This window comes from Paroedura picta, chromosome 1, assembly GCF_049243985.1.
Source record: "Paroedura picta isolate Pp20150507F chromosome 1, Ppicta_v3.0, whole genome shotgun sequence".
In the NCBI taxonomy this organism is placed as follows: domain Eukaryota; kingdom Metazoa; phylum Chordata; class Lepidosauria; order Squamata; family Gekkonidae; genus Paroedura; species Paroedura picta.
This window is the reverse complement of record NC_135369.1, coordinates 195,754,635-195,780,723: the sequence shown is the minus strand read 5'-3', so window position 1 is coordinate 195,780,723 and position 26,089 is coordinate 195,754,635. Positions and strand designations below refer to the sequence as shown.

Here is a 26,089-nt window from a genome sequence, read left to right as displayed (position 1 = left end):
GCCCTAACAAAGGCCTCTGCATTTTTGTGGTGATGAAAGCGACTCAGAGAAACACCAAGGACTTCAGCCTCTCTTGCCTGTTAAAGCACCTGCTAGGAGGCATTCCTGCTCTTCAGGCCAGCCCAATCTCATCAGCTCTCAAAATTTGTAACATGGTTACTATATTGAGTCTGATAGAGGCAGCCTCCCATCATGCTTTGCTCCCTTCCCCTTTCCCAAAAAAGTGTTTGTTTTTTTGCAAAGTGGTGCCTGCTGGTACCTTTGTTTTCATTGTGCCCCTTAATCCCACCATTCTGCCTCATTGATCGTCTCCCTCCTTCCTCCCAAGGTGTCTCAAATGTTGTTTTTTTTTAAAAAAGGAAGATTTTTCAGAATGGAAGAAGGGAGGGGAAGGGAGGAGGAGGGGGATGGCAAAATAGAAAGGGACAAACAACTCAAAATGGCAGGTATGGGGGAAAACTCGAGAGCACACATTTCCACAGTAGGCAGCCCCAAATTAGACCCCATTAATTCCTGCCTTTACAAATGAGGATCATTTTGCTGCAGGGCAAGTGAGGGGGCAGTTTGGGTCTGCAGCCAAAGAGGCAAATTTCAATGTGGAAACGGACAAAAAACTTGACCCTTTAAAAATGCAAATCTGAAAGTTATCCCTCATGGAAAAACAGTCTTGGAGGATGATTAGGGGTCTGCCTTGATGGAGAGGAAGTGCAGAGCACTTGGTGGGCTTTGGGTGCTGCCACCCAGTCTGTACTCACCATTCTCAGGAAGAAAATAACTGGGAGAAACAAGGGGCCTCCTGTGCCCAGCTCGCAGGATTTCTGAAGCCATGACAAGCTTGCCTCCCCGCCCAGACTCTATTCCGAGGCATTACGGCTGGAGGGAGGGGAATGGAGGGCCAGTTTGGCCAGAGGCCACCATGGAGACCCGGCTCAAATCGTTGGGATGAATATTCATGGCACACTCTTGGCACGCCTGGACCCCTGCCAAAGCACCCCGTGCCCCGCTTGGACTTTTGCCCGAGGAAAGAGATCCCCCTGTTTGGCCCTGTTCCTTTACGGCCTTAATCTGTTTGTTTTAGTACAAGAGACACAAAACTTCCACTTCAGGGTGTATATGGCTACAGTACCAGAGGCAATTAAAAGATGTGGAGGGGAAAAAGCACCAGAGACTTCACGGCTGGCTGTCCCCGTGTTCTGGAGCGTAAGGCTCAGACAGCTAATAATAGATGAAGTTTGACATGTTTTTCTTGTGTTTCCAGTGGGCCTGTCGTAGCACTCATGCAACTCGCACCCAGGAACTTATTGCAAACATTCCCTTTGTGGCCTATTTGACAACTCGAACCTGGCATGTGACCACATGTGCATTTTTATGACCCCGTAATCCAGCAGGGCTTTTAAAGTCCCCCATTGCTTGGAGGCATAGCATGATCCGAAGCAACGCAAACTGGTTCAGCCTTCCTCTCAGGTTCCTTGCTTTGTCTAACTGGGCTCAGATTGTTGCCCACTCTCTCTGGCGTTATGTAGCAGATAAGATCTTTGCACCTAATTAATCCTGCCAGGCCTGTGAACAAGGCTCATTAAGGGAATAGTCAAACACAGTTATGTTTAAGTACCTTATTTAGTTGGAATTTAGATCATATTTCTGAAGGAAGAGGGTTCACATACTTCCCCTCAATTCTTTCGCCACCACAGAATGTGGGCATTAAATGTAAACATCTGGGGGTTCTGCAATTTTCACTTTGCCAAATTCCAGCACATGCCGAGAAAAAATTGCTTTCTTAACTTCTTGGTTTGCTTACGAACAAGAAATGCTCTAGTTAATGTTGCTTTCTTATCCTTAAATGGAAAAATAAAAAGGCCGTCACAAGCTAAATGGTAGACCAGAACTGCATTTCAACATTTCCTAGCAAACTAAACAACATAAACAATGGATTTGTATCCCATAAGGCTGTCAGCTCCCAGGTTGGGGACTGTTCTCTTGAATTACAACTGATCTCCAGATCAGTTCCTTAGAAGAAAATGCTAGCTTTGAAAGTTGGTCTCTACGGCATCACAACTCCCTGGCTCCTTCCCCAAGCTCAGCCCCCAAATCTCCAGGAGTCTCCCAGAGTTGATAAGCCCAAGCGATTCAAGACAGATCACTGTGGTTGCAGCCCTTTTGCCGTGTTGTTAGTGTCAGGCTGAGATGTGAGGCACAGGGGCTCAAGTCCCTCCTCTCCCATGGATGCTCACTGGGTGACCTTGGCCCTGTCACACAAGGACTTAATTTAGTAACAACCCTGTAAAATTGGAGGCCATTTCATGTACTGATGGCCACAGGTATGATGATGATGATGATGATGTTATCAGTCGTGTCCGACCTTCGATGATTCTATAGGAAAGTCTTCGCCATGCAACCCTGTCTCTGACTGCTTCTTTCAGTTGGTTCATGGTCATCCCTGTGTCGGCTTTGATCGAGTTGAGCCAGCGGATCCCTTGGCGACCACGTTTCCTTTTGCCACTGATCATGCCGAGCATTAATGATTTCTCTAATGAGTTTGATCGCATGATGTGTCCAAAGTTAGTGAGCTTTATCCGTAATATCTTCCCTTCTAATGACATAGTTGGTTTGCTCCTCTCTAAAACTATCTTGTTGGTAACTTTGGCTGTCCATGGGATTCACAGCATTCGTCTCCAACACCATAATTCGAAAGCCTCTATTCTCCTCCTCTCTTCCTTCTCCGGGGTCCAGCTTTCGCATCCGTAGCTTGTTATAGGGAAGACAATGGCACTGACTAGCCGGCATTTTGTATTAAGGCTCACTCTCCTCCTCACTCTTCCATATTTGGTTCGTGCCTAACATTGCGTTCCAGCCACAGGTATAGAGGGTGCTAAAAGGGGGGTGAAATATGTAAAGGACCAGGTAGGTGCACAGGGCTCCTTGGAGAAAGCACAGGAGAAGAACAATCCACTGGACAGAAATGTGTGGAGTCATTCAGACACCAGAATGGTCTCCTGAAGGAGCAATGAGCAGGAGACATGGCTCAGTTTCCGTGTTGCTGGGATGCTAGAGAGGGAGTTCTGCTGGTCGAGCACTGCAAAAGAAGCGGGGGGGGGGGGCTGATGCTCACTGCCAGTCAGAGAAGACTAGGCTGAGCTCCATGGGCCAAGGGTCTACTTCAGCATGAGGGAGCAGCTTCATGTGTACAGGCTGAGCACAAAATACAAACAAGCACCGTCAAATATCAACGCTACCACAACAATAAAAACTTATCAATGCATGTAGCAAGCCTCGATATGAGACCCCGTAAGAAGACCGGGGAAGGGAAAGGGGAAGTAGTGGTTCTTTCTCTCTTTTTGATTTTCTTCTGTAGGCATATAGGCAATATAATTGTTAGTGCCGGAAATATAAAACGGGGTTTTCCCCCCTTTATTCTTTCTTTACCAGTGTATTGCTATAGGGCTAAAGCTCATACTGATCTGTAGAAAATGTTTAATGTTAAGCTCTCGACTTAAATCTGAAAATACACCTGTCAGGATGACTCTTAGAATGTGTCAAGTATAAATTGTTTTATAGATGTATGCGACACTAAAAGTGATTGTAAAAATTACTAAAAATTATGATAAAAGTGGTAATAAAGTAGGCTTCTTTTTCCCCCCTCCTATATATGGCTGAAATGTGAATAAGCTTATACGTCTATACCATTGTGTAGTCAACATGGGGCCTCAGATTTCCTATGTAAGCTGAATCTGTATTAAGGGAAGGAGAAGCTATGAAATCCGCATGTAATTCTCTTGTACATTTTTAACCTAATGCCCTACTTTCTTTTCTTTATATTAGGGTATTGATACAGGGCCAAAGCTCATATTGTTCTACAAGATATGTTTAATGATAAGCATTTAATCTAAACCTGGAAACTTTACTATTCTCTGTATTAATAACTTATACTGTATTCTATATTTCTATTTTTATGAAAAAGGGGAAGCAGTGGTTCTTTCTCTCTTGTTTCTTTTCTTCTGTAGGCATATAGGTAATATAATCGTTAGTGCCGGAAATATAAAACGGGGTTCCCCCCCCCCTTATTCTTTCTTTACTAGTGTATTGCTATAGGGCCAAAGCTCATACTGATCTGTAGAAAATGTTTAATGTTAAGCTCTCAACTTAAATCTGAAAATATACCTGTCAGGATGGCTCTTAGAATGGGTCAAGTATAAATTGTTTTATAGATGTATCTGTATTAAGGGTAAGGAGAAGTTATGAAATCCTCTTGTAATTTTTTTGTACATTTTTAAGGCCTGAAAAGTAGGCAGGTAGAGTCATTTGGAAGAAACCCCAAAGGCATTGTCTCTTCTAGGTCAACTCCTGTGTTTTCAAAACGATGGAAGTCATACCTACACTGGTCAGGCCAAGCAAGGCCAGGCACTTCCCTAGCTCTGTGTTAGGAAACGGGAGGGGGGGGGGTATGTGGTCTGTTTGGCACAGCCTGAAGGGGCTGACAACATACATGTGTCCAATGGTGCAGGACCAGATACAGTCCCTCTAGAGATTGTAGGCCCCTTCTGTTACATCTGCAGATCCATGAAATCACAAAATCTCCATGCACCTGGCAATTATTCCCTAGGATATACCACAAGCAATAAAAATGCCAGTTGGAAGGTACCTCCAGGGTCATCCAGTTCAACCCCCTGCAGAATGCAGGAATTTCACAACTACCTGCCCACCCATTCCGTGTCCAGATGACACCTCCCCCCAAAAACCCCAGAACCCCTGGCCAGTGCAGAATCAACTCCTATTGATTTGATCCCAACAGCTGTGATTCAGGCATCACACTGGGAATGTCAAGGAAGGTTGTGCTGGAATAAAAGTACTGCGGGGCTCCTGTTTACTTTTGCTGCAGTGGTTGGTTGGTTGGTTGGTTGGTTTGCCAATTAAGCGTCAGCTGAATTACGTTGATTCACTCCATAGAATTTCCAAGGCAGGAGATGTTCAGAGGTGGTTTGCCATCATGGATTTTGCCTTGCTCGTGGTTCAGAAACCAAAGTTCTTGATGGGTCTCCTGCCATGAACTTTCATGTAATTTTAAAGCGGCTCATGGTGTCTCTGCGGTAGAGCAGAAAGCACAGGTTTAAGAGGATTCCTGTGAAAGCTGTGAAACCATTTGAGTGTGTGTGGGGCTGGACCCTGCTGCTCAGCTATTTCAGGCAGTCGTCCACACAAGATGGCCCCTTACAGCTTCCTGTCACTTATATGCTTTTCAGGCTTTCTGCAAACCTGTTACTTGGTCAAAAAAGGAACTAGGTTGGTCTGGAAGGACCTGTTGGAGACAAATCCATGCTGACTTCCTTGGATCACCAAATTGTCCTCCAGATGTTTGCAAATCGCTCCCTTTAATATCTGCTCCATTATCTTCCCCACAACAGAGGTCAGACTCACTGGTCTGTAGTTTCCTGGGTCATCCTTCCTCCCTTTTTTGAAGATCGGAATAACGTTTGCTCTTTTCCAGTCCTCCGGGACATCTCCAGTCCTTAAAGAGGTTCCGAAGATGATGGACAAGGTCTGTGCAAGTTCTCTGGAAAGTTCTTTGAGTACTCTCGTGTGCATTTCATCCGGACCAGGGGATTTGAACTCATCCAGTGCAGCTAAATGCCTCTCGACCACCTCTCTTTCCATGTTAACCTGCCACCCAGACACTACCCTTTGGCTACGGCCATCTCTAGATTTGCCTAAACACTTTGACCTGTGGGAAAAAACAGATGTAAAATAGGCACTAAGCCTTTCCGCTTTCTCTGCATCTTTCGTTAGAGTTTGTCCATCCGCACCCAACAGTGGGCCTATTGCCTCCTTTACTTTACGTTTGCTCCTCACATAACTGAAAAATCTTTTCTTGTTACAATGGGCTTCCCTGGCCAATCTTAGCTCACTCTCAGCTTTGGCCTTTCTGATGATTGATCTACAGTGTCTAGTAACCTGTAGGTACTCTTCTTTAGAACTCTGTCCTTCCCTCCATTTCCTGAACATTTTCCTTTTCTTTCTTAGTTCCTCTTGAAGTTCTCTGTTCATCCAAACAGGCTTCTGAGAGCTCCTGCAGTGTTTTCGTCTTTCTGGGATAGTCATTGATTGAGCATGCAATAGCTCTTGTTTGAGTAGCGCCCACCCTTCACATGCTCCCTTCTCTTCCAGCATTCTCGTCCATGGTATGACACTCATCATGTCTCTGAGTTTATTAAAGTTTGCCCTACGAAAATCCAACATCCACGTCTGGCTACAAGCTTCCTTGGCTCCCCATCTCAAAAGGAATTCTATGAGGACATGATCACTTTCCTCTAGGGTCCCCACCTCCTTCACCTCATCCACCAACTCTTGCCTGTTGGTCAGTATTAAGTCCAGTATGGCTGAACCTCTTGTGGGTTCATCTACCATTTGATAAATGAAATTGTCAGCCAGGCAGGTCAGAAAGTTACATGACTGAGGACGCTTCGCAGAGTTTGTTTCCAAGCACACATCTGGGAAATTGAAGTCACCCATGATGACAAGGTCCTGCCGCTTGGATATTTTCTCAAGCTGCTCACAAAGTGCAGCATCCAAATCCTCTCGTTGGTCAGGCGGTCGGTAGCAGACACCAACCACCACACTGTTTGTTTTCCCCTCGCTTATTTTCACCCAGATGCTTTCCACTGTAGATATGCTCTCCTTGACTAGAATTTCCTGACAGGTAAGCCCTATCCACACATACAGTGCCACTCCTCCACCTCTTCGATCTATTCTGTTTTTTCTGAACAGTTCATATCCATCCACCATTACATTCCAGTCATGAGAATCATTCCACCAAGTTGTTCTGATGGATAAGCAATCTGAATTTTCAGATAGTTAGGTGGATAGGGAATTGGTTAGAGAACCGCACTCAAAGAATTGTTGTCAATGGTGTTTCATCAGACTGGAGAGAGGTGAGTAGCGGGGTACCTCAGGGCTCGGTGCTCGGCCCGGTACTTTTTAACATATTTATTAATGATCTAGATGAGGGGGTGAAGGGACTATTCATCAAGTTTGCAGATGACACCAAATTGGGAGGACTGGCAAATACTCCGGAAGATAGAGACAGAGTTCAACGAGATCTGAACACAATGGAAAAATGGGCAAATGAGAACAAGATGCAATTTAATAAAGGTAAGTGTAAAGTTCTGCATCTGGGTCAGAAAAATGAAAAGCATGCCTACTGGATGGGGGATACGTTTCTAGGTAGCACTGTGTGTGAAAGAGACCTTGGGGTACTTGTGGATTGTAAACTAAACATGAGCAGGCAGTGTGATGCAGCGGTAAAAAAGGCAAATGCCATTTTGGGCTGTATCAACAGGGGCATCAAATCAAAATCACAAGATGTCATAGTCCCATTGTATACGGCACTGGTCAGACCACACCTGGAGTACTGTGTGCAGTTCTGGAGGCCTCACTTCAAGAAGGACGTCGATAAAATTGAAAGAGTACAGAGGAGAGCGACGAAGATGATCTGGGGCCAAGGGACCAAGCCCTATGAAGATAGGTTGAGGGACTTGGGAATGTTCAGCCTGGATAAAAGGAGGATGAGAGGGGACATGATAGCCCTCTTTAAGTATTTGAAAGTTTGTCACTTGGAGGAGGGCAGGATGCTGTTTCTGGGCAGGATGCTGTCACTTGGAAGAGGGCAGGATGCTGTTTCTGCTGGCTGCAGAGGAGAGGACACGCAGTAATGGGTTTAAACTTCAAGTACAACGAAATAGGCTAGATGTCAGGAAAAAAATTTTCACAGTCAGAGTAGTTCAGCAGTGGAATAGGCTGCCTAAGGAGGTGGTGAGCTCCCCCTCACTGGCAGTCTTCAAGCAAAGGTTGGATACACACTTTTCTTGGATGCTTTAGGATGCTTAGGGCTAATCCTGCGTTGAGCAGGGGTTTGGACTAGATGGCCTGTATGGCCCCTTCCAACTCTATGATTCTATGATTCTAACCAACACTAACCACCGTTCAGGATAACACAGAGGTTTTCTCTCTCTTAAATTCTGTTTGGTAACTACATCATGTGCAGAAAACAGACATTTGTTTACTTACTTTATTCCAAGAGGAACCCAAAATGGACTGCAACATCCTTCCCTTCTCCTTTTTATCTTCACCCCAATCCTGTGCAGTAGGTCTGAGCATCCGTCTGGCCCAAAGTCACCAAGCAGACGTCCGTTACAGAGTGGGCTTCCCAAGAACTAACTCCAATGCATTGACAGTATGCTAACCTGGGCTGATTCTGCACTTACTTTGTTTTTTCCGTTGTGGATCCTGTTGAATTCAGATTGATTTGAATTCCGGTCTTCCTCTATCCCCACCTCCCCACTGAAACAAAAAGTGTTCTTCACATGATTAGGAAAGCTCAGAAAGGACGAGGGGAGCCAAGCGCAGCAGGTGTCTATTTTTTTTTAATGAGTGGAGGGGGGGGAGGAGGATTGGAGACAGTAGAGGAGGGGGAATAAATCCCAGAGGGAAATCTCTGCCGAGAGAAGTTAGAAATCCTGGAGCTTCTACTGAGAGAAGTTAAGGCTTCTCCTTTAAGGGAAGCCTTGCAACCTGGGAACGAGGAAGCCTTTGAACTTAAACCCTGGCCAATCAGGGAAGACAGCTTTGCTCCCAGGCTCTTTATTCACACAAAGCAGGAAGCTGCACACTTCCTGGTGCTGGTTTATCAAATATCGAGGGTTATATCCACTCCTGGATATCACAGGGAAAAGGCAGGGTCACTCTGGATCATAGAATCATAGAATCATAGAATCATAGAATCATAGAATCATAGAATCATAGAATCATAGAATCATAGAATCATAGAGTTGGAAGGGGCCATACAGGCCATCTAGTCCAACCCCCTGCTCAACGCAGGATCAGCCCTAAGCATCCTAAAGCATCCAAGAAAAGTGTGTATCCAACCTTTGCTTGAAGACTTCCAGTGAGGGGGAGCTCACCACCTCCTTAGGCAGCCTATTCCACTGCTGAACTACTCTGACTGTGAAAAACTTTTTCCTGATATCTAGCCTATATCGTTGTACTTGAAGTTTAAACCCATTACTGCGTGTCCTTTCCTCTGCAGCCAACAGAAACAGCATCCTGCCCTCCTCCAAGTGACAACCTTTCAAATACTTGAAGATCAACCATGCTTGCTGCAGAAGGGAAATATAAAGCACCTAAAATCAAAGTGGAAATTGAATTCAGTGTAGATGTCAGGGATTTATTCAAGCTGGCGGTGGGTAAAAAGCCCTGTGCAGACTACACCCTGGTAGCAATCAGGTAGCAATTATCTAGGGCAGACTTTCTCAACCTTGTTACCATTCAGAAACCCCAGAAACATTCTTCAGGCTTTGAGAAACCCCAGCAAAGGCACGATCATGCAGATTATGATTGGGAAGCACAGCTGTGAACACACCTACCCAGAGTCCCTCCCCTTCCCACCCCCTCCAGGCCCATCATTGGCCATTGTGTGTGTATGGGGGGGGAGGGTTAACAGGACCATAGATGGTCATATCACCTGATAAATGTTTTACAGATTTTAAACCTATATAACTCCCATCCATTGGGGAAACCTTGTCAGGGTCCCCAAGAAACCCTGATTTGGGGAGTAGAAAAGACTGCATCTGAAGGTGGAAAATTAATAAATATTTGGGGGTGGAGCCTCAGGAGGGAGGGATTTGGGGAGGGGAGGGGCCTCAGCAGCCTGTACTGTCATAAAGTCCACCCTCCAAAGCAGCCATTTTCTCCAGGGAAACTGGGAATCAGTGGCAATGTAATTCTCGGTGATTCCCAGACACCGCCTGGAGATTGGCAGCCCCAGTTGGTGTAATAATTCTCGTTTAAGTCCCTTAACATCAGTGGGCTTGGAATTACTGGGCAGTGAATTGCACTGTTGGACTCCTATTAGGGCAACCGTCTTCCTGTGGCCAATGGACGGGCTGTAAATCAAAGTCCCCTCGCAGCAGCCTGGCATTGCTTGTTAGGGATGTGGGGGCCACAGTTCAGCCCCTGCCTGGCAGTGGCAGGCCTCAACCCCCACAGGCTGCAAGCCCTTGGCACAGATCCTCCATGAAAAGCTGGACAGCATTAAGGCCCCCAGTAGCTCTGCAGGCCCTTTGGGGTGACCCTCCTACTGGCTGGGCAGGAAGAGACATTTGCCATGCAGGCAAAAAGAAAAAGCAGGTCCGATGGTGGGGACGGTTTTCGCCCATCAGATGTGGCTTGGGTGGGATTCTGGTGGGTCTATGGAGTCTGGGATGCTAAACATGCTACTCACCGTGTTCTTTTCCAGAGGACAGTGCCTGTGACAGATTGGCCTTTAGGAATGACGCAGAACATGATTGGTTCGACTCACTGAAGCATCCCCAGTGTGGCTTGTATTAATTTTCTTCCATGCTGTTTCCTGCAAACAGGAGCTGCACTGACTTGATTCCAGCTAGCAACTTCACAATCACTGCAACATTTCCCCTTCAGAGACTGATGCGTCAACATCTGGTTATTTTGCCTCCAATAACATGGAGCCTGGAAGGTATAATATTCTAAAGGAAATAAAAAATGGAAAGCTGAGAAAATATTTGATGTATATTTTTCTGCCATGGTGTATTTATTAATTCTGAGCCCCTGGCTACTGTTCATAGGTGAAAGCAACAAGCAATAGTTATATGCCTCCCTAATTTAGATAATAAAACAGAGAATGTGGGACTCAAGAATATTAGATAAAAGCAAGTGGGGAGTCATAGAAGAATCATAGAATCATAGAATCATAGAGTTGGAAGGGGCCATACAGGCCATCTAGTCCAACCCCCTGCTCAACGCAGAATTAGCCCTAAGCATCCTAAAGCATCCAAGAAAAGTGTGTATCCAACCTTTGCTTGAAGACTTCCAGTGAGGGGGCGCTCACCACCTCCTTAGGCAGCCTATTCCACTGCTGAACTACTCTGACTGTGAAAAACTTTTTCCTGATATCTAGCCTATATCGTTGTACTTGAAGTTTAAACCCATTACTGCGTGTCCTTTCCTCTGCAGCCAGCAGAAACAGCATCCTGCCCTCCTCCAAGTGACAACCTTTCAAATACTTAAAGAGGGCTATCATGTCCCCTCTCAACCTCCTTTTCTCCAGGCTGAACATTCCCAAGTCCCTCAACCTATCTTCATAGGGCTTGGTCCCTTGGCCCCAGATCATCTTCGTTGCTCTCCTCTGTACCCTTTCAATTTTATCGATGTCCTTCTTGAAATGAGGCCTCCAGAACTGCACACAGTACTCCAGGTGTGGTCTGACCAGTGCCGTATACAATGGGACTATGACATCTTGTGATTTTGATGTGATGCCTCTGTTGATACAGCCCAAAATGGCATTTGCCTTTTTTACCGCTGCATCACACTGCCTGCTCATGTTTAGTTTACAATCCACAAGTACCCCAAGGTCTCGTTCACACACAGTGCTACCTAGAAGCGTATCCCCCATCCAGTAGGCATGCTTTTCATTTTTCTGACCCAGATGCAGAACTTTACACTTATCTTTATTAAATTGCATCTTGTTCTCATTTGCCCATTTTTCCATTGTGTTCAGATCTCGTTGAACTCTGTCTCTATCTTCCGGAGTATTTGCCAGTCCTCCCAATTTGGTGTCATCTGCAAACTTGATGAGTAGTCCCTCCACCCCCTCATCTAGATCATTAATAAATATGTTAAAAAGTACCGGGCCGAGCACCGAGCCCTGAGGTACCCCGCTACTCACCTCTCTCCAGTCTGATGAAACACCATTGACAACAACTCTTTGAGTGCGGTTCTCTAACCAATTCCCTATCCACCTAACTATCTGAAAATCCAGATTGCAGTCCTTCAACTTATCCATCAGAACATCATGGGGAACCTTGTCAAAAGCTTTACTAAAATCCAAGTAAATGACATCAACCGAATTTCCTCGATCCAGCAAACCTGTTACTTGGTCAAAAAAGGAAACTAGGTTGGTCTGGCAGGACCTGTTGGAGACAAATCCATGCTGACTTCCTTGGATCACCAAATTATCCACCAGATGTTTGCAGATCACTCCCTTTAATATCTGTTCCATTATCTTCCCCACAACGGAGGTCAGACTCACTGGTCTGTAGTTTCCCGGGTCATCCTTCCTCCCTTTTTTGAAGATCGGAATAACGTTTGCTTTTTTCCAGTCCTCCGGGACATCTCCAGTCCTTAAAGAGGTTCCGAAGATGATGGACAAGGGCTGTGCAAGTTCTCTGGAAAGTTCTTTGAGTACTCTCGGGTGCATTTCATCTGGACCAGGGGATTTGAACTCATCCAGTGCAGCTAAATGCCTCTCGACAACCTCTCTATCCATGTTAACCTGCCACCCAGACACTATCCTTTGGCTACAGCCATCTCTAGATGTGCCTAAACACTTTGACCTGTGGGAAAAAACAGATGTAAAATAGGCACTAAGCCTTTCTGCTTTCTCTGCATCTTTCGTTAGAGTTTGTCCATCCGCACCCAACAGCGGGCCTATTGCCTCCTTTACTTTACGTTTGCTCCTCACGTAACTGAAAAATCTTTTCTTGTTACAGTGGGCTTCCCTGGCCAATCTTAGCTCACTCTCAGATTTGGCCTTTCTGATGATTGATCTACAGTGCCTAGTAACCTGTAGGTACTCTTCTTTAGAGCTCTGTCCTTCCCTCCATTTCCTGAACATTTTCCTTTTCTTTCTTAGTTCCTCTTGAAGTTCTCTGTTCATCCAAATAGGCTTCTTAGAGCTCCTGCAGTGTTTTCGTATTTCTGGAATAGTCATTGATTGAGCATGCAATAGCTCTTGTTTGAGTAGCGCCCACCCTTCACATGCTCCCTTTCCTTCCAGCATTCTCGTCCATGGTATGACACTCATCATGTCTCTGAGTTTATTAAAGTTTGCCCTACGAAAATCCAACATCCGCGTCTGGCTACAAGCTTCCTTGGCTCCCAATCTCAAAAGGAATTCTATGAGGACATGGTCACTTCCCCCTAGGGTCCCCACCTCCTTCACCTCATCCACCAACTCTTGCCTGTTGGTCAGTATGTTGGTCAGTTGGTCAGTCCCAGGGAACTTGCAAGGAGGGGGCATCCTGTCCCCTTCCCTCGCTTTTCCTTCTCTCTCCCCAACCCCACCCTTGCTGCTTTGCCCACTGGCCTACCCCATCACTGGAGTTATGCCCACCCCCCATTGTCAGGTGCCGGCCCAAAAAAACCCATTCCACAGAAGAGTGGTTTAGAATCCTTGCATGTCTCCACCAAGGAGATTTTTCTTTCCAAGTCTCAAGAAAAATCTGTCCATTTGGCCCTGATCTGTCTCCAACACGTCCTGCCAGACCAACCTGGTTTCCTTCCTTCCTAATAAGTGATGAGCTGATTAGATCACAGAAACTCAGTGGATGTTGTTTACCTGGATTTCAGTAATGCTGATGATAAGGTTCCCCATGATGTTCTGATGAGTAAACTGGAGGGCTGCACAATGAGTTTTTGAATAGTCAGATGGATAGGGAACTGTCTAAAAACCTCAGCACAAAGAGTGGTTGTTAATGGTATTGGAGGGCTGGGAGCAGAAGGGTGCTACAGGACTCAGTAGTGGGTCTGGTCCTTTTCAACATTTTTATCAATGATTTGGATGAGGGGGGAGGGGGACTCCTCATTAAATTTGCAGACGACACCAAATTGGGTAGAGTAGCGAATGCTCCTGAAGATAGAGATCAACAAGATCTGAATGTATTGGAAAAGTGAGCAAATAAGAGCAAGATGCAATTCAGTAAGGAGAAGTGCAGAGTTCTACACCAGGGTCACAAAAATGATTAGCATCCTTACTACATGGGAGATATACTTGTGGGTTGCAACGTGTGTGAATGTGACCTTGGATACTTGTGGACCGTAAGCTAAATATGAGCTGACCGTATGATGCAACAGGAAAGAAGGCAAATGGGCTTTAGCAGCAGAGGCATTACATCAAAACTGCAAGATGTCATATTCTTCTGTAGACTGCATTGGTCAAACCCCACCTGGAGTCCTGTGTGCAGTTCTGGAGGACTCGCTTCAGAAAGGAAGTGGACAAAATGGAGAGGGTGCGGAGGAGAGCGACGAAGATGATCCGAGGTCTGGGGTCCAAGCCCTATGAGGAAAGACATTGTTCTGGCTCCCACAAATTCCTCCCACCACTGACTGAAGTGAAAATAAGCAACAGTGTGGGTGTCCTCCCACCAAGGCAAGGAGCCATTATAAACTCATTAGGCTGTTAACTGAGTTTATTAAAGTCTGCCCTACTAAAGTCTAACAGACACATCTGATATGAACTTCCTTGACACCCCCCCCAACTTATGAGATGACATGGTCACTCTCCCCCCTCCCCAGGTCCCCATCATCCCATGGACCAGTTCTTGCCTGTTGCTCAGTACTGAGTATGGCCGAGCCTTTCATAAGTTCTTTCAGCATATTTAAATGAAATTGTTAGCTGCACAGGTCAGAAAGTGGCCTGACTCAGGGCACTTAGCAGAGTTTATTTTCCAGCACACATCAGGGAAACTGAAGTCACCCATTATTATTATTATTATTATTATTATTATTATTATTATTATTATTATTATTATTATTATTATTATTATTATTATTATTTCGATTTATTTCCCGCCACTCCCAAATGGCTCATGGCGGGTTACAGTGTCTTAAAACCCCATTAAAACTCCCATTAAAAGACTTTAAAATGTCACAACATGGCGGCACAGTAATAAGATCCCCTTCCTATCCCACTTCCTAAAAAAGGGGGGGGGTGGAGGAAGGTCTTGTTGCAGGGTCTTACAAGGTCTTGTTGCCGGGATAGTCTATCAAGCTGCTTACGGAGGTCAGAGGCTACACCTTCACCCTGGTTAGATGGTCCGTAGCAGGCCCTGATCACTGAAGTCTTTGCCTTTCCTTTCCTTATCTTCACTCGGATGGTTCCCTATAAAGTGTCATACTCTTATTCTAGTATCTCTTGATAGACAAGCCCTCTCATCACATACAGCATTACTCCATTTCCCCTTCAAACTTTTCTGTTTCTTTTGAACAACGCATGCCCATCTACTACTGCATTCTAGTCATGGGAATCATTCCACCAAGTTTTTGTAATGCCCACTAAATCATCTCTCTCTGTCTGCATGAGAAGCTCGAGCTTCTCCTTCTTATTTGGCCATTGGTGTACAGGCACCTGAAGCCTCTTAACCTAGGTTCGATTTGACCTATCCTTCCCAGGCAGGCCATCGGTATTCGTTCTCTTTTATATTAGAATCCCTACATTGGGTATCTTCCCCTTGTGACTTCAGTTTAAAGCTCTCCTGATGAATCTCCCCAGGCTCCTGCCAAACACATTCTCCCCCAGTTTGGATAGGTGCAGCCCATCCTGTGCTAGCAAGCCTTCTCCTAGGAAACCTATCCCATGGTCCCAGAGTCCAAATCCCACATGCCGGCAGCACCAATGCAGCCAGAGATTTATCTCCATTATATTTAGCTCCCGGCTACTGCCTACTGGATGGGGGATACGCTTCTAGGTAGCACTGTGTGTGAACGAGACCTTGGGGTACTTGTGGATTGTAAACTAAACATGAGCAGGCAGTGTGATGCAGCGGTAAAAAAGGCAGATACCATTTGGGGCTGTATCAACAGGGGCATCACATCAAAATCACAAGATGTCATAGTCCCATTGTATACGGCACTGGTCAGACCACACCTGGAGTACTGTGTGCAGTTCTGGAGGCTTCACTTCAAGAAGGACGTCGATAAAATTGAAAGGGTACAGAGGAGAGCGACGAAGATGATCTGGGGCCAAGGGACCAAGCCCTATGAAGATAGGTTGAGGGACTTGGGAATGTTCAGCTTGGATAAAAGGAGGTTGAGAGGGGACATGATAGCCCTCTTTAAGACTTTGAAAGGTTGTCACTTGGAGGAGGGCAGGATGCTGTTTCTGCTGGCTGCAGAGGAGAGGACACGCAGTAATGGGTTTAAACTTCAAGTAGAACGATATAGGCTAGATATCAGGAAAAGGTTTTTCACAGTCAGAGTAGTTCAGCAGTGGAATAGGCTGCCTAAGGAGGTGGTGAGCTCCCCCTCACTGGAAGTCTTCAAGCAAAGGTTGGATACACACTTTTCTTGGATGCTTTAGGATGTTTAGGGCTAATCCTGCGTTGAGCAGGGGGTTGGACTAGATGGCCTGTATGGCCCCTTCCAACTCTATGATTCTATGTTTCTATGATTCTATGACCATCACAAACAGGTAGTGATCCTTAGGTTTTATCAGTTTTACATCCTTTCTATAATATCTTTAATCTTTGCCCCTGAGAAGCAACACACCTCTCAAACAAGGGAATGAGGCTTAGCCACATGCCATTCCACGTCTCTCAGCAGAGAATCACTAATGTCCAACACTTTCCTTTACCTTCGAATGCCATTTCCTCTTGTCCCGTGCATTCAATTTGTCTTTGGATTCGTGTTGGTTCTTCCTCTCGCCTCAATGCTGCTTCCACCTCCTTTGCAAGGGCCTGGAATCTGTTCTTGAGCTCCAATGGCTCCAAGTGCCGTCTCGCTCGATGCCTTTGTGCTTGTGTTACAGCACCCTTCTCCTTTGGACTGTTCTCCTTCTCCACATGCAGGTTTGCACTGCTCCTATCAATGAAATCCTCTCCTTGCTTGATTTCATGCAGTGCTCTAATCCTCTCCTCCAGGCCCCACATCTATAAGCCCTACCAATTTACACTTATGACAAGTGTAGTCCATCTTGTCTTCAGGGAGGAAGACAAACATGGGACACTCCTTGCAGGTGACTGGATGTGGGCCTTGAGTATCCATGACTTCCAAAAATAGATTCCTTGACTCTAGACCTTTTATCTTCAGGCTAGAGTAGTTAGGGTGATCTCTAGGGTTGTTTGCTTTGGCCACTGAAGTGGCCGTTGGAGCCCAAGGCATCCAGCGCTGCGGCGTGGGTGGAGAGGCAACACCAGTGGCGGCGTGAGACCTAGCACCCATCCATTCTATTCCAAGTCAGTTTTCTGCATTTCAATAGAAAGGATTTCAATTTCACCTTCTTTCACTCAAAGCGTGGAAGCTGACTGTCACTGCTCAGCCCCCCAGCCACAAGCAACAATGGGGCAGGTAACAAACTTGGGGCCTTTCCGCACAAGGACCAATGTTGCCAATTGGTCCCGCAAAGCGGAAATGCTATTTTTAAAAGTGCATCTCGGCATTACGCATACCTGCTTTTTTAGTGGAATCCAGTAGCGTTTCATTCGTTTCCCACAGCTTTCTGATCTCGCAAAAATCGCTAGACAGGAAGCGATTTTTTCTGTGCTTTGTCCTGCCCCTGGCCGTGAATCTAACGTACAGCCAATGGGCGGTTGTTATCATGGCCCGGGAAAGCCCCTTTCCCTTTAAGAACAGGTTTAAAAAAAAACACACACACACGTTGCAATGAATATGCCTTGATTCTTCCTAACTAGAGACCCATCTAGCTGGCAGCTGGCGTGTGAGCTGCCGATTCATCGTTACCACGCTCCCCCGAGTGAAAAGAAAAATCCCACCCCCCCGAACGGGTGCGATTTTCGGCCGAAAATAAAGGGAACTTGCAAACGGGGCTGTGTTGTGCTTGGGGACTTAGAGGAGATTTAAAGCACTTCTGTGGAGGGACTGTAACCGGAGAAGCCTCGCTGGGTGAATGAAGGCTCGCTGGTTCATTGCTTTCTGCTTGCTCTGAGAAAAAAAAATGGCGATCGCTTCGCCGGAAGTTCGGAGGAGAGAGCCAGGGGGAGGGACTTTGTTGGAACCACAACAATGGGAACGCACAGGTCTTTTTCGCTACTGTTGCAGATTGTTTGCAAGAGTGTAGTGCTTTTCGGAGGGTGAATCCACTTTTCCCGATTTCCCTTTAAGTCCTACAACAAATCGCTTTTTGCGGGACTGTTTCAGGAGTGTGGCAGATTGTGTGCGACGTTCTGCGGAACTGCAAATTAGTAGCGTTTACAATCTGCAAGCCTTCTGCTACATTAAAGTCGTGTGGAATGGCCCTTGGTTTTCTGTTCTCTTCTATTTAAAGCTCCTCCTTGGTTCAAGTTCAGGGGGAGAGACGTCTCTGCTGGCTGGCTGGGGCTGAGCGATAATTAACTGAAACATATTCCTGAGTTAAACATTTATTTTCATTCAGGTCTGGAATTGCCTTTTCAGCTGCACGGCTGAAACACAAGAAAGCTGCCTCACAATATTGATTGCAAGGGATAGTGCTCTGAATAAATTGGCTTTGACAGTTCTGGGGTTCCACTCGAATATATTGATACGCAAATTACATTCATTACAAATGGGGAACTTACAAGGAACTTCAAAAAGGGTGTGGACAAAATTGAGAGAGTGCAGAGGAGAGCAACCAGGATAATCCAGGACCTGGGGAGACCAAGCCCTAGGAGGAGAGGCTAAGGGATTTGGGAATGTTCAGCCTTGAGAAGAGGAGGCTGAGAGGGGACCGGAGGGCTCTCTTGAAGGATCTGAAAGGTTGTCACTTGGAGGAGGGCAGTAGAGGAGAGGAATTGTGGTAATGGCTTTAAACTACGTGTAGAACGATACTGGTGACGGCTAGATATCAGGGGGAACATTTTTCACAGTCAGAGCACTTCAGCAGTGAAATGGGCTGCCTCAGGAGGCAGGGAGCCCCCCACCTTGGCAGTCTTCGATCAGTGGCTGGACAGATCCTTCTCCTGGATACTTGAGGCTGACCCTGCACTGAGCAGGGGGTGGGACTGGATGGCCTCCATGGACCCTTCCCGCTTTAGGCTTCTATGAGTCTAGTTCAGCAGTGGAAAGGGCTGCCTGAGGAGGTGGGGAGCTCCCCCTCCCTGGCGGTCTTCAAGCAGTGGCTGGACAGATCCTTCTCCTGGATGCTGGAGGCTGATCCTGCACTGAGCAGGGGGTGGGACTGGATGGCCTATAGGATTCTATTATTCTAACTTGTGTGTATGTGCGCATGTGGGTGGAGCTTATCCTTCCTCTCTGGCCACTGTTTTCCTCTTGCTAAACTGAGGGTAACCAGGTAACCCTGAGGGCAGCGGAATTGTCAAACTGAGGATAATTGAGGATAACCGTGGCTGCTGCTCCTGGCAGTTTCCATTCATTCATCACCCCCAGAAAATTCAGGCCCAGGATTTCAGTTGTCTCCTTATGGGTTCTGTACCCAATACTTTCCCTTTCCCTTTCCCTTTCCCATCCCCCATTGCCTGGTGTTTGGCTGTTACAAAGCTTTCCACACACTCCCCCCAGTGATCTGCTACAAAGACAGCGTGGCCATTTGTGGCATTTTGGAGAATTACATCACAAGCAGATTCACCCAGTAAATTAGTGTGGTGACTATTCGAAACAGAAATCAGGGGAGCCGACCCACGGCCAGAATGCCCAGAAGCCATTTCCGTTTCTGACTCCAGTCGAGATTCTGCCTCGGTAGGCCATAGATGGATGGCAGGGGCAGCCCATTTGGCCGTCTTTCTCTCCCCCCCCCCCCCGGTCATTTTCAAGTTCTCCTTGGGTCAGCTCCACAAGAGGACTCCTGCCTTCTGCTCAGGGTGTGATGCTTAGATCTCAGATGAATTCGCCTGCAAGGAAAAGAAACACACCCTGGTCTGTTCCAGGACATTCTTGCGAGGCTGAATGATCCCGCTTTTAAGCGCATGCCCCCTTCACGAACTGTGCGGAGATGCTTCTTTTTGTAAAGCTAAAGTAATTGGATTGCTCCATGGCACTGCATTTCGGACCACAAATGAGATCAGTCTCGATTCTGCCGGCTGCACCTTTGTTCCCTGCGGTGAGTTCACTGAGCATGCTTGGAAGGGGAGCCCGCTTAGAGAGAGGCCAGGGGGCCTTCCAGGACGTTCTGGAGAGGGCAAGGGCCTCCCGTGAGTCTGATCCCATGACGCCTCTCTTGGCCAGTCCTCAGCAGCCGGGGACCTTGGTTTGATGCTCATTCACTGTTTGCCACCCCGAGTGCTTTATTTTTATTTATTTATCCTTTAATTTATTAACCATCCTTCCCTGCAAGAGGGCTTGGGATGGTTTAGAACAGATATCCACGTTAAAACAGAAACATTTTAAAATCTAACAGTTTGCCAATTCAGCCACCACTATTGCTTTGCCAGCAATTATTTAACACTATTTTACGATGATTGTGAGGATGTATTGTGTTTGTTACATTTGTATGCTGCCCTTCCCTTAGGCCACTATGGTGGGATAATCTCCTAAGACGCAGGGGAGAGCCAGCATCACAAGAAGGACATGCAATACTTATTTATTTTATTTCTTTGTTAGATTTTTATCCCGCCACTCCCCAAAGGCTCGTGGCGGGTTACAGAAAAAATACATAAAAACCCCTAAAATTTTTAAAGTTTACATCACATAGATTAAACCCCAAGATGGTCACGACAAAACCAATTAAAAGAGCGCCCCCCCCCCCACCGGGTCCAGCAATGGTTTCTTGAGTAGAGGGCGAACCACCACTTCCTTAAACAGCTCCGGAAATACCCCAGATGGTAGGGAGCAGTTGACAATTTCCGCAAGCTGTTCTCCTATCCATGGCCCCCCCACCTTTGAGGAGCCAAGATGGACAGGGATCCAGGGGGCAAATGGCAGCCCTCACCCTCCCCAGCAACCTGTCCACTACAGTTAAAGAGAGCCGCCTGAAGCCGTCAAACGTCACCTCCAGAGGTATCAATTGTAGCGGGAAGGTCGTGGCGGAGCGACAAGACTTTATCCACAAAATAGCTTGCTAATGCCTCACAGCCAAGATCCGATTTCCTAATATTTTGGCGCCCTTCCTCGAGGGTGGTAAGAGACCGAACTACTCTAAATAATTGGGCCGGGCAAGAGCTTGCGGACACAATTTCCGTGGCAAAAAACTCACGTTTTGCCACTTTCGTTGCCATCTCGTACGCCCGCATAAGCATGCAATAAGATGTTATTGTGGCCTCGTCACGAGTCTTCCGCCACACTCGCTCCAGTCGTCTCACTTCCTTCTTCTTCTCCCGCAGCGCCCCAGAATACCAAGGCGTCCGTTTGAGTCGAGGGCAGAGAGGACGTCTAGGAGCAACCACGTCTATAGCAGCAGGTAGGCGAGACTGCCAGTCCTCCACCATGGCCACCAACGAGTTGCCAGGAGGTATTGGGTCCCGTAAATGAGCCTCTTGTGGCGCAGAGTGGTAAGGCAGCCATCTGAAAGCTTTGCCCATGAGGCTGGGAGTTCAATCCCAGCAGCCGGCTCAAGGTCGACTCAGCCTTCCGTCCTTCTGAGGTTGGTAAAATGAGTACCCAGCTTGCTGGGGGGTAAACGGTCATGACTGGGGAAGGCACTGGCAAACCACCCCGTATTGAGTCTGCCATGAAAACGCTAGAGGGCGTCACCCCAAGGGTCAGACATGACTCGGTGCTTGCACAGGGGATACCTTTACCTTTACCTTTATTGGGTCCCGCAGAGCATTCTGGAATCCAATAGGATCCATAAGTCTCCATGGGCTGACCAAAATACGTCTGCCGCCCAAGTGGGGAAGGGGTGGAGTCTTGAGCCAGGCCCAGAAGGCACAGTGGTCTAACCATGGAACGGCCAAGGCCGCATCCAGACTCACCTCTATCCCCGCACCAAAGATCAAGCCGAGGGTGTGGCCGGCCTGATGAGTGGGCTCGGCAACAAACTGCAAAAGCCCCAGTGTTGCCATGGCCGACACTAGGTCTGAGCCATGTCCTGAGGGCAGAGGAGGGGCAGAGGAGGCCATAGTTATTCCTGCATCATTCTGGCCTCAGTCATATGCTTGGTGGAAGAGCACCTCTTACGGGCCCTCCAGAACTTCGTTCGGTCCGCCAGGGTCCAGGTCTCAACTGGTGACTCATTCCACTAAGCAGAAGCCCTGGCTATAGTGAAGGCTAGCCAGAGGCCTTACACTCTGGTCATTCCCAGTCCCAAGGAAGCTCGCCTGGCCTCGACCAGGGCCCGGGCCTTTTCGGTCCTGGCCCCAACCTAGTGGAATGAGCTCCCGGAAGAGCTGCGGGCCCTGCGGGAATTGTAGCCATTCCACAGGGCCTGAAAGACGGAGCTCTTCCGCCAGGCTTTCAGTTGAGGCTGGGCAGCAAGAAGATCTAGCCCCCCTCACAAATGTGACGGTTGCGTCTGTCATCTGCCCCCTCCCTTTCCCTTCTTAGTGGGTGTGGAATTGGGTTAGCTATATTGAATTTTGCCGCCTTTCTTGTCTTAACTTTTGTATTAATTGTATGTTTTATTGTGCTTTTATTCTTTTAGGGGATTGGTTTTTATGTGACCTGCCTTGAGCCTCCGGGGAGAGGCGGGATATAAATTAAATAATAATAATAATAATAATAATAATAATAATAATAATAATAATAATAATAATAATAATAATAATAATAATAATAATAATAATAAATAATGATAATGATATTTCTCTGGAGCCAGGAATCACCAACAGGCTGGTATTTGCAGAGCATGGGGCTCTCCAGGGCACAGACAGGGAGAAGCGGTCCGTAGATACACAGGGCCCAGACCACATGAGACCTTAAAGTTTAATAGCAACACCTTTATCGAGAACTCCACCAGCAACCAGTGTCGCTGGCAGAGGGCAAGTAGAACATGGGCTCTTCACGGGGTCCTCATAAGGACCCATGCAGCCTCATTTGCTGTCTTCAGTTGTGTTTCCCACCCCTTCCGGTTTAGTATCATCTGCAGATTTAATAAGTACCTCCATTAATCCAAATCCAAATCATTTATAAATATGTTGACCATACATATGTTGACAGGCCCCATTACAAATCCTTGGGCTACTCCACTTGTCACTCTTTTCCAAGAAGATGCTGAACCATTAACAAGTACCCTTTGGGTACGAATTGTCAACCAGTTATCGATCCACCTGACAGAATTAGGATCCATACTGCATTTTACCAACTTGTCAACAAGAATATCATGTGGAACCTTATTAAAAGCTTTACTGAAATCCAGATAAACTATGTCCAATGCATTCCCTTGATCCAGCAAGGTAGTCACTTTTTCGAAAAGAGAGATAAGGTTGGTCTGACATGACTTGTTCTTGCAAAACCCATGCTGAGTCTTAGAAATCACAGCTTTCTGTTCCAGCTGCTCAAGGACCAACTGCTTGATTATTTGTTCCAAAATTTGCCAGCTACAGATGTCAAGCTGACAGGTCAGTAGTTACCCAGATCCTTCTTTTTCACTCTCTTGAAGATGGGGACAACATTTACCCACCTCCAGGATGTTTCTAAAATTAACATATTGTTTCAAAATGCATACAAGCAAGTGTACTTATTGAGCTGGCTAAAAAATACTCATCTGGCAGTATCTGTCAGATCTCCAGTGGCCAGTCAGAAGCTATGCTGGGAAGAATTCCCACCTAGCCCTGGTCCCTTTATAAAAGCCCTTGGTGGGTATCAAGTTGGGGACCTTTGCATTACAGCTGTCATATTTAAGCCTCTGTGGGGAAATTCCAATGCAAGGCCAAGCATGCTCTTACAGAAGTGCAGTCCCATGAAAAGCCCAGTTTCTATCAGGAAAGTGAAGCACTGTGCTTCAGAAGACCGATCTCCCTATCTTAGTCTGTTCTTCCTATCACTTGAAACAACCAATATCCAAGTTAAAGGAGAGGGAATAGACCATTGATTGTGGACAGGCTTTGCACACTGAAGGTCCCCACAAGGTTCTGTCTTTGGCCATGAAAAGGAAGCTGGTTGATGAGGAGGGATCATGGCTTGGTGGTAGAACATCCCCTTGGCATCGCAGAATGTTCCAGGTTCAATCCCCAGCATGTCCAGTTAAGAGGAGCTGGCAGGATGAAAGACCTGTGATCCTGGATAGCCGCTGCCAGTTGTTGGAACCAGGAACGTACAAAGAAGACCCAGTAGGGGGTGGGGAACAGGCAATGAGACAGGAGTGAAGTCAGCCCCTTCTTTCCAGTTAAGTACAATCCCTCATCTCCAGATTGTTCCTGTTAGGGCAATATCTTGCTTCTTTTCAGAAGTTCCACACTTAGGCCTTTTATATAAAGGTAAAGGTAAAGGTATCCCCCTGTGCAAGCACCGAGTCATGTCTGACCCGTGGGGTGACGCCTTCTAGCGTTTTCATGGCAGACTCAATACGGGGTGGTTTGCCAGTGCCTTCCCCAGTCATTACCGTTTACCCCCCAGCAAGCTGGGTACTCATTTTACCGACCTCGGAAGGATGGAAGGCTGAGTCAACCTTGAGCTGCTGGGATTGAATTCCCAGTCTCATGGTCAGAGATTCAGACAGCATGTCGCTGCCTTACCACTCTGCGCCACAAGAGGCTCTAGGCCTTTTATATACTACTAGTTTATTTAAATTTTACTCTGCATTTTGGTTGGGTGTATTTTTCTCATTCTCCATGTCTCTGCACTTTCACTGCACGTGTCCATCGAGTTATATTTTTCCTTCTACCTAGATTTTGCTCGCTTTGGCATTCAGTTTGTTTTCTGTTTTTCCTCTGGGTTTTTTTGAGAGTGCTATTGCTGGAGTTCTTCCCTTTCTTACCTCTCAAGGCAAGCATAATCTGTGAGATTTCCTTCACCCTCTGTCCTTTTTCACCTCTTGGAGGCAACTTCATTACAGACATGGCTTATTTCTTTATTTCTTTATTTCCTTATTTCTTTCTTTCTTTAATTTTTTAATTATTTATACTTGAACTTTTATTTTGCCCTATCTTGACTGACTCAGGGTGGATCATCTGATAGGTAAAATCAGTCAATAGTATTCTAAAAATATATTCCTGAACAAATTAAATCCACCTTGTCTTTTTCTCTTGTTTTTAGATATATTTTTTCCTAAAAATACAAAAAATGAACATCTGATGGATTGAAATAAAAAGAAAATCTGATTTTTATGCCCCTGTTTTCACTACCCAAAGGTGTCCCAAAGCAGCCTCCACTCCCCACAACAGATAACTTGTGAGGAAAGTGGGGCTGAGAGAGCTCTGAAAGAACTGCTCTGTCAGAACAGCCCTGTGACTAGCCCAAGGTCACCCTGAGGGCTGCATGTGGAGTACTGGGGAATCAAACCCCATTCTCCAGATTAGCGTTCCCTGCTCTTAACCATTATACCCGGCTGCTGACTTTAAAATGAGAGAAGATTGCAAGACCAATATTGCCCATAGAAATTTGCCTATCCTATGAGAAAGAGGGAAATAATAGCATAACACTCACTGGGGGGTGCCATGGGTTCATATATCAGATGCCAGACCTCAGTGAGAGGCTTGGCAGAACAGCTCCGTCTTGCAAGCCTTAGGAAATGGCTGAATCTTTTCTGGGTTCTAATCTTGTTTGGCAGACTATTCTACCACTCATGAGCTTGGGTCAGGCCCCAAAAGGCCCTGGTCCTCATGAAGGCCAGTTTAGATTCCATGGGGCCAGAGATCTGAAGTACATTCTGGTCAAGAGACCTTACTGCCTTTTGAGGAACATAGGGGGGAGAGGCTGTCCTGAAGATACAAAGGTCCCAGACCATTTAGGGTTTTGAAGTGAGAACCGAAACCTTGCATTTGATTTGGTCTCCAATCTGGAGCCAATGCAGCTGGGAGGGCGCTGGTGTCATACCATAGAATCATAGAATCATGAGTTGGAAGGGGCCATAGAGGCCATCTAGTCCAACCCCCTGCTCAATGCAGGATCAGCCCAAAGCATCCTAAAGCATCCAAGAAAAGTGTGTATCCAACCTTTGCTTGAAGACTGCCAGTGAGGGGGAGCTCACCACCTCCTTAGGCAGCCTATTCCACTGCTGAACTACTCTGTGAAAATAGTTTTCCTGATATCTAGCCTATATCGTTGTACTTGTAGTTTAAACCCATTACTGCGTGTCCTCTCCTCTGCAGCAAACAGAAACAGCATCCTGCCCTCCTCCAACCTTTCGTATACTTAAAGAGGGCTATCATGTCCCCTCTCAACCTCCTTTTCTCAAGGCTGAACATTCCCAAGTCCCTCAACCTATCTTCATAGGGCTTGGTCCCTTGGCCCCAGATCATCTTCATCGCTCTCCTCTGTACCCTTTCAATTTTATCTATGT

General features: G+C 46.5%; 1 long non-coding RNA gene across 1 annotated transcript in view; it reads right to left on the bottom strand.

Moving 5' to 3' along the window:
* The window catches only part of LOC143822436 (uncharacterized), a 49,772-nt gene that overhangs the window by 7,300 nt on the left and 16,383 nt on the right, over nt 1–26,089 (bottom strand). Inside the window, exon 2 of the long non-coding RNA XR_013226157.1 lies at nt 10,271–10,532. This is a non-coding gene — a long non-coding RNA (uncharacterized LOC143822436). The remainder of the gene's footprint in view (nt 1–10,270; nt 10,533–26,089) is intronic.